Source organism: Fukomys damarensis, unplaced genomic scaffold (genome assembly GCF_012274545.1).
Source record: "Fukomys damarensis isolate Sample0158 unplaced genomic scaffold, DMR_v1.0_HiC HiC_scaffold_13, whole genome shotgun sequence".
Lineage (NCBI taxonomy): Eukaryota > Metazoa > Chordata > Mammalia > Rodentia > Bathyergidae > Fukomys > Fukomys damarensis.
The window spans coordinates 5,080,799-5,090,113 of record NW_022900925.1 but is presented as its reverse complement, the minus strand read 5'-3'; the positions used below and the strand labels follow the sequence as shown (position 1 = coordinate 5,090,113).

General features: G+C 45.6%; 1 pseudogene; it reads right to left on the bottom strand.

Annotated features, from left to right (window-relative positions):
• LOC104855949 overlaps positions 1–5,966 on the bottom strand; it is an 11,735-nt pseudogene extending 5,769 nt beyond the window's left edge.
• Positions 5,967–9,315: the final 3,349 nt, after the last annotated feature.

Here is a 9,315-nt window from a genome sequence, read left to right as displayed (position 1 = left end):
AAAAAAAAAAAAAAATCAGAGAGAGGGGAACTCAGGCATCCACGTGATCCTGGCAGAAACCATGTGACAACCAACATTCTGCTCCTACTCTTGTCCTTTCCTTTCCCCTCCTCCTCTCCTCTCCTCCTGGATCGTCTCCAACCACGCTGGCCCCCGTTCTAACCTCTTCTCGGACTAAAAACAATTTTGACTTGGAATCTCCAGAAAGTTGACCCTTCCTTCTAGCATGCTCTCTCCAGCCTCACAGGAGGCTGGATCCCACTTGTAAGTCTTGCAATCAATACATGAGCCCACGGGGCTTTGTGCTTCAACCATAGCATAGGGAAAGAGGATGAAAGAAAAGAGCGGCTGAGCCTGGCTCAGGCCCAGAGGGGCTCCAGCTGCGACGTAACGAACATCTCTCCAATTTTATCCGCCTGTATGTAGATCCTCAGTTGGAGCTCTAAAATGTTGGCTGGTGGCAAATGTTGCCTCATATCGGTTTGTTCAGGCTGCCTTCAGCCAAGCCCACAGACCACGTGTCTTGAGTATCAGAAATCCATTTCCTCACAGTTCTTGAGGCTGGATGCCTAAGATCCATCTCTCAGTAAGGCTGGTTTCTTCTGAGGCCTCTCTCCCGGGCCTGCAGATGACCGTGTTCCTGCTGTGTTATTTATTACATGGTTCTCACTCTGTAAATGCATCCCTGGTGTCTCTCCTGTGTCCTTATCTTCACTTCTTACAGAGTGGTGGATTAGGCCCCACCTTCAGGTCCTCATTTTAACTTGATTCCCCCTCTAGAAAAATATATTCAAACACAGGAGGCCCCTTATACCCAGGGTCTATGTTCCAGGGTCCCCTGTGGATGCCTGAACCTCGGGCTAGAACTAAACCCTACGTGTCCTCTGTTTTCTTGTACAATTCCTCTCTATGGTGAAGTTTAATTTAAAATTAGCCACAAGAAGAGATTCACGGTAGCAGTGGATCATAAAATAGAACAAGTATAATAATGTACTGCAATAGATGTTATTTAAAACTTCTGAATCGTTTATTTTTGGAACTTTTCTACACTGTGTTCAGGCCACAGTTGAGAGTGGATGAGTGCCGTCACAGGAGGTAAGCCTGTGGGCGAGAAGCACCAGCGGTCCGGACTTCAGTCATCGAATGAGAGGAACACAATTCAGCCATTCACGGTAGATGCCTTTGCTGTCCTCCCTGCTCAGGACCTCGCCAGGTTTCCCTGAATCTGCTGCCCTAGACAATGGAAGGCAGAAGCTTTGGGTTCTTCTTCCTCAATATCAAACCAGGTTGCAGCTGCGAAGCTGAGTCTAAAGGGGCTTGGGCACCAGACTGTTGCCCAGAGGCCACAGAGGCTTTGGGAAGACTCTCTCCAGAGACAGGAAAAATCTCAGTTGAGAGCTTGCCCCAGCCTCTCACCCAGCAGGTGTGCACGAGGCTGGGGCAGCTGGCTCTTCTAGATTCTAAGCCCACCTTCAAGGTCCATCCTACACCCTCATTTTACAGGTGGTCCCTACAGTCTGTCCCCAGGTGTATGTGTGCATCTGGCCACTAGATGGCGAAGTAAGTCTGCCTTCTAGGAATTTTGAACCTTCGGAGAAGGGGTTCCGTCCTTGTCCAGCTCCCCTCCTACTTCCCTGTTTTCCTCTCTTCTATTTTCCCTTTCCCCCTTCCTTCTCTTTATTTTCTTTCCCTCCTCTCTTCTCCCTTCCTTTCTTGGGGGTTGAACCTAGGGTCTTCACACTGAGCCCCATCTCCAGCCTTTCTAAAACATTTTACAATTTTGAGACAGGATCTTGCCAAGGTGCCAAACTGCCCAGGATGGCCTTGAATGTGCACTCCTCCTGCCTCATCCTCCCAGATTGCCCAGCTGGGCCAGCTGTTTTTAAGAGTCCATTTTCAGTATTATCAAGTGCTAATTATTTTGATACCAGTAAGAAAAAGGAACATTATCCCCCCCCCCCAAAGAGCTTATCTGGCGAATGTGAATGGTAATATTTCTCTTTCATCAGTTTAGGGTGTAAAGTTCAAACACACACAGTGAACACACATTAGCTCAGCACTTAGACCTCACTGTTGGCATCTACTACAGCTATCAGCTACCCACAGCCATCCCATCATCTGCCATCTAACCATCCCTTTAACCCAGCAAGTCTGTTTCTAAAATTTCTTTTGAAGAAAACGTTCTTTGGTCTAAGTCACCCCTCTCCCACTTCAAGTCGATGGTGAGGGCTGCATTTAATGTCTCTGGTCTGAGACCTGGTGGGGAAGGGAGACAGAGCCAGTAGCCTTTGGTTGCTTTTGTGCCAAAAGCCTTGCCTGGGGGTGGTGGTTCTAGATGAGGAAAGTGACATCATGGATCAATAGACAGGTATTTATTTCAAGAAATTGGATCAATAGACAGACAGTTATTTATTTCAAGAAATTGGCTCCCAATATAGAGCCTGGCAAGTCCAAGATCTGCAGGGCCTGCTGAAGACCAGGGAAGAGCTGCAGCTCTGCAGCTCAAGTCCAGAGGCCATCTACTGGCAGGATCCTCTCTTTCTCTGGGAAGTGCAGTCTTTTTTCTAGGAGGTCGTTTAACTGTTTAGAGGATACTTGCCCACATCATAGAGTCCTCTGCTTTATTTAAAAAAAAAAAAAAAAAGAAAAAGCAACCTTCCCAGAGATTCCTAGGATGATGTTTGACCAACTTCTGGGTACCGAGACCTAGCCAAGCTGACACGTGAAGTTAATCATCACATGTTGGTCAACACTGGTTAATTGCAAACCGTGGAGCTGAACGTGGTCCTGGTCGTGTTTGAAGGGGACAGAAAGAGGGATGACGGCCTGTGCGGCTGCCCCTTGTTGAGGATGTACGCCTCTGCTCGCCACGGGGAACTGAGCATTCCAGCAAAGCAGTGACAGCTGCCATTTACGGAGCACTCGCTGTGCAGCACACATTCTGCTGAGTGCTTTTCGGGCTCATCTCATCCGGAACCCGGGGGCTCCGCCTGGTCAGTTGCAGCAGCAGCTCTGTTCCCTCCCCAGGACTCCAACCCAGAAAGCCAGACACAGGGCCCCATCAGCATTTCAGCTCCACAGGTCGGGGGATGCTTTCCAAGAGAGATGGGGAAAGGCCGCAAATTCCTTCTTGCTTCCGTGAGTTTTTTTCCAAACATTTTATCATTGTTTCCCCAAGAGCTTAGATTGTAAGATACTCAAACCCAGAGGACTTCTTTGTTCTCTGTTCTCTTGTCTGTCTAGTTCCTCCAAGAGTGGGCTAGCTGCTTGGATGGAGGGAGGCAAAGGGAAGAAATCCTTAGGAGGAAAAGTCAGTTAATATTTTTAAGACATTAGCCCACCTCATCCCTGGCAGCTGATCAGTTACATCGGCTCATCACCTTTCTCTGCCATGTGGTTTACTTTCTTCTCTGCTCCCTCCACCTCCTCCCTCCAACTCTTAAAATCATAGAGAAGAGGACGCTGGGTCCAGAGCACTGAAAATACCTCACCAGACAGGTGTGATGGTGCTTGCCTGTAATCCCAGCACTCCGGAAGCTGAGGCAGGAGGATTGCCAAGAGTTTGAGGTCCGCCTGGGTTACACAGTGAGTTCATGGCCATCCGGAACTACATAGTGAACTGTCTCACACACACACACACACAAAAAAAAAAAAAAAAAAAAAAAGGAAAGAAAGAAAGAAAGAAAAAAAACACTGATTGTTACTCTCTTAAAAGATAATGCACAGACTCCTGTTTTATAAGAGAAGAAACTCATGAGATCAGCTCAGTTGGTAGAATGTCTGGAGGGCAGCCAGTGGCCTGGGTTCAATCTCCTGATAAGTCATCAATTTCTTTCTCACCCAAAACATCTGGTTTAGGATCCTGAGTTATGAGCTAATATTAAATATAAAAGTTTATAGCATCACATATATAATACTGTTGATTAGAAACATCAAGAAAAGTAATTGACTGGAGGGGACTCAATGTGACCAGCTGGTTGAACATCTGGATGGCATCCAAAGAGCCTGAACTGATTTCCCAATTCATCCATTCTTTCTTGGCCAGTAGTATCTGGTTTGGCATCTTTAAAATTTTTGACTCTCCTCCTTCGGTAGTATTTTCCAGCAGCATTTATATAAAATAATGTGAATGTGTGTTTCAGTTAACTGAGAGAAAAGATAACATAAAATAATTATAGTTTTTATCTTCCCACGTATCTATTCATCAGACATCTTATGGCCGTCAGGATTTCCCCACTCTTGTTGTCACCAATCCTGACCACTGGGTGGCAGTGTGCACCCATGTGCTTTTCTGAGTGAGGGGAATGAGGCCGTCCAGTCACCCACGTGGTTGGCAACTAAGCTGCCCAGGAGGGAGAAGAGCTCCTACTAGTCGGGGACTTTGCTCTCAGGAAGCTTCACCGAGACACATTATCGAGACACTGCCACAAAATTTCTAAGTCAATGGCATCTCCATGACCTGGACCTGAATGAAGTTGGTTAAGCATTTCGGTGACCGTACCTGTTGTCTGCCACCCTTCAGCCTTGTCCATCTGGTTTGTTCCTGCCAAAAAACCAAGGATGCTTCCATCTCCCCTGGCACAGGAGGGCTTAGGGGTTAAGAAGGGCTGCAGGTTCTTTATGGTAATCTCCTCATGCCCGCCGTGTGCCAACCCCTGAGTGTCGTTTAGAGAAGGGCTCTGGGGTCCCTGGGTCGAGGCTCAGAGAGGTCCCTTCCTCCCGCTCTTCTTTCTTCCCTTGTTTATTGAATTCCTTTGAAGAGACCAAGTACTGGGCTGAGGATTTCAATACTGAAGATCGTTTTTGTTCTCTGAGGTCATAACATTCACACTAACGGAAGACAATAAAAACCCGGACACGTGATGCAGGCTTTGACAGGGAAACTGTAGTGGGAGGCACGCGAGTTCAGCATCCTGGGAAGCTGAGGCAGGAAGATCCCAAGTGGGAGCCAAACTCGGGCAATTTAGCAATTTAGAGAGACCCTGTTTATTGATTTTATTTTATTATTAGTTTTTTAATGGGCTGGGATGTAGCTTAGTGCAAAGGCCCTGGGTTAACCCCCCAGTGTGTGTGTGGGAGATCTTACTCAGCCTTAGGCATAAGCAGTGAAACTAGGATGCAGACAGTGAAACCAGAGTAACAGGGAAAATATCAGAAAAACAAAAAATGTAGCTAGATGCAGTGGTGCATGACTGTAATTCCTGAGGCAGGCTGAGGCAGGAAGACTACAAGCTCTAAATCAGACTGTACTGCATAGAAAGTTTAAAGCCAGCTTGGACTACTTAATGAAACACTGCCTCAAAAAAAAAAGTCTGCCAAATATGTATACACACTTCAGAAAAATAGTATGATTTTTTTTTTCCAGTAGATGGATCCCCCTCCAAGCAGCAGTTCGCTGTACTAAAGAACATCTGGAAGCTCATGGCCGCCACTTTGAGCATCTCTTGCAACTGTAGAGGCCAAAGGTAACTTGTATTAATCTCATGATGTCTCGATAAATCTGGTATTGAAATATTTATACAAGTTTTTCTTTTCCTGAACGGTGTATACAATTTTTGGTGGACTCTGTATCTAGTCAGTTCTCACCTTTCATTTTGCCGCTCCGAGGGGATGATTGTGTAGACCCAGCCTGCGTGACTCACCCAGTACCATGGCTCAGTGTGGATCGTGGGATCTGCCGTGTGTACAGGGGGGCCAGGCAGGTAAGGTGGGTGGAGACTGAGGCGAGCCAAGAAGCCCTTGCCCCAGTCCCAAGGGCCGCTCAGACCCTCGAAATGCACATTCACAGCGTCAGAGAGCAGCTGGGCATCTAGATTTCTATGTGAAATTTCCTGAATATATTTATAAACACGTTGGTGGCGAACAAAACTGTGTGTGGACGCTGAATTTGGGCTCTTGGTGATCTCCAGCCCATTCAACATTTGTTTCTCTGGCTCCCACCTAGTAGCGAAGATGGATTGCTGCATCCTTCGTTTTTCTACAATTGTGGATAGAACCAACTAACTCCCTTTTACCCCTTCCTCAATCTGGCTTTTGAGTTCTAGAATAAATAGTTTTGCGAAACATTTCTAAGGCCACCCTGATGGTGGTTTCTCACCTTTGAGCTCTAGAAATCAGTCAAACTGAAGGCAGTGGCAGTTTTGAGAACAGCTTTGTGGGTGTGAATTTTTCAGGCTGATTCCAATGAAATGAATGAAATAAAATCTATGCGTTGACCTGTCTGGAATCCAGATCCAAAGACCTGAGTGTTCCTTGCAGCTTGAAGGCTGTAGGAATCTACAGTCAGAGAGGACCTTCTCGAAGATCCTCAGAAGCTGTGCGCTTCTCTAGAATGGGTTCCATCCCTCGAAATTGTGTGCACAGCTTTTTTTACTTGTGCATTTTTCTTGGTCAGAGCTGCTAGCCTAAGTCAAATTCTCTGAGGACATGCAACTTAACAAGGGGGAAGACAGAGCTGCAAATCAGAGTTCTGAATGGTGAGCGAGACTCTGAATCCCTTGAAGGACTGGTTGACATGCATATTGCCAGGCCCTGCACCCAGAGGTTCTGATGCAATAGGCCTGGGAGTGCCTTTTCCTTTTTTACCCTTCCCCTACCCGTCCCACCTTCCCTACACCTTTAGCTCCTTTTGGCACAACTAAATTTAACTGAGGTATGATTCAGACTCCTTTCAGTTTTAGAAATTTCTTCAATCTTTGACAAAAAAACAATAGACACATTGGAACGCTTAAATGTGCCATCCAGGTGCTGTTTGTTCACCTCCCATTTCTGATTTCCAGGAGAGAACCTATAGCTTTTTTGCTTAGCAAGTCACCTTCATAGCAAAATGTCACCATTCAAAAGCCCGTAAGTCCTCATTGCATGTAAGATGCCTTGCTGAAGGCATCATTGTGCTGAGCTCAAAGTGTTTGGTGAAGTCCCATTTGCTCAGGAATACCGACAACTCAAGCTTCTTTTGGCAAAGGAAGTTGGAAAGGCTCCAAGCTTCTGGAACTGCACTCCCAATGGCCAGAGCTTTGTGTGAACTTGGCTAGGTTGGTGACTGGCTCTTAGAGTACTTTGTCGTCTGATTCCCTATTTCTACCTTTTCTATCTTAACTTTTCCCTGACTGCCTGTAAAACTAGAAGACGGATGTTTTCCATTCTTTACCTTTTGAAGGTGTTGTTTGAGGGGGTGAACAATAGCATGTAAAGCAGTGTCAGTAAAGTAGGAGTTGGTGGATAGAATTTTGCAGATATCAGAAAAAAATTGTCCCATGACTTGGGGAAAGGCATTTCATCATGCCCCATGCCAGTAAGATTTCCCAGGACTTTGGTAGTGGCTAAATTCACATAGTAATATGCATGTTAAGGTCCCTTTGATGCTGAGATCAAAATCAGTGGGTAAGGGGCAAGGTTCTTAGGGATTGAAATGTAAGATGAGAAGGCAGATGTCTTCCTGGCTTGTGGAAAGTAGAATCCAATGAGAGAAAATCTGTTTACTCCTTTTAACAGCTCTGCCCTAGCTGGGTGCCTTGTGCCCATAGTGCTCAGCAGTGTGGAGAGAAGGAAAAGGGTGGTTTGATCCCCACCCCTCGGAAATGGGAGAGTGGGAAGTCTCACTCCTTCAGTGAGGAAGGTCCTGGATCTGCAGCCTAGAAGGCACTTAGGGGCTGATGCAAATTCACCTTCCTACCCCTTTTCTCCGAGTCTTGTGGGGAAAGAGCCCCGGCATCAAAATTCTTAATTCTTGTCTCTGAGAGGGCAGAATCTTGGTGTGGTTTGAAATAAGTCTCCACAACTCTCTGAGCCCATTTCCACCTCTATAAGGTGAGGTTGATGGAGCTGATTCCATGGTACAGGTAAGGATCAAGAATGGGGATGATAAGAACATTTGAGAAATTGAAAGAATGATTATATAAGAATCTTTTGTGTTTATGTCTTGTTTTGTTTTGTTTTGTTTTGAGTCAGGGTCTTGCTACATAATTCAGCCTTGCCTTGGGCTCACTATGTAGCTTAGGCTGGCCTAGAACTCATGGCAGTCCTCATGCCTTGGCCTCCTGAGTGCTGAGATTACAGGTGTGCACCACCATGGCTGATGGTTTAGGTCTCATCCTCTGAGTGACTACTTTGAAGATAGTGATGCACAGTGTAACAAATATTGGTATTCGGTTATTTGATTATAAAACTCTGTTTTATTTTTTCATAAAATAAAAATACTTAAACACATTTGCTTTCAGGTTTATTGAGGCATCATTTTTTATCTACAAATGTACCCACTTTGAAAGCAGTTTGATAAATTTCAACAGAGGTGTAAACCCCAGTAAACACTACCATAACTGGGAGAAAGAGTCCACCCCTTTGAATGACTCTCCATGTGCCTCTCCTTGTAGCCCTCTGTGTCCACATCTTGTCCCAGGTTAGTTCTGGCCTTCTGTCTTAAACCTTGCTCCTCTGTTTGTTCATTATGTTAACTTCTTATTACTGCTGGGACAAGCTGCCACACATTCAGTAACTTGAAGCAATGCACATTTATTCTTATACTATCCTGGAAGTCAGAAGTCTACCATGGGTCATCAGGACTTCATACCTCCCTGAAGCTTGAGGGGAGAATCTACTTCTTTGCCTTTTGTAGCTCTTAGATGTTCTGACAATGCCTGGATTATGGCTCTAAGTCAATCCAGGCTCTGCTCCTGGAGTCACATCTCCTTCTCTGACCCTGAAATCTCCTACTTACCAATTAGAAGGATCACTATAATTGCACGGGGCCTACTTGGATAGTCTAGGATGATCTCTGTTTTAATCACTTTCTGGTTGCTGAGATTCAATGCCTGATACCCACAATTTAAAATAGGAGAGGTTTTGGCTCATGGTTACAGTTTCTGCTGGCTCTCAAGCAAAAACAGCATTGGGAAGGGTCCAGGGGAAGAAAGGCTCCTCACATCATGGTGTACAGGAAGCATAGAGAGAAGGCAGGTGCCAGAGAGGGAAGATTGCCACAACCTCAGTGACTGTCCTCTATGACCTCCTAACAGCAAGTTATTGATAGTGCCCCCCCATCCCATCACCTTCCAAAAGCCCTGTCTGAGTACATGAGAGTTTTAGGAGTCATTCCAGATCCAAACCACAACATTTTGCCCCTGACACTCAGAAAACTGTCTTTTTATGCAAATACAGCTAGTCAATAGCTAAGAGTCATCAAAGTCCTAAAAGTTGAGCATTGCTGAAAAGGATTAGTCCAAAGTCTCCTCTGAGACTCAAAGCAAACTCTTAGCTGGGAGCTCTCTGTAAAAATCAAAAAGAAAGTTAGGGCTGGGGATTTAGCTCAGTGGTACT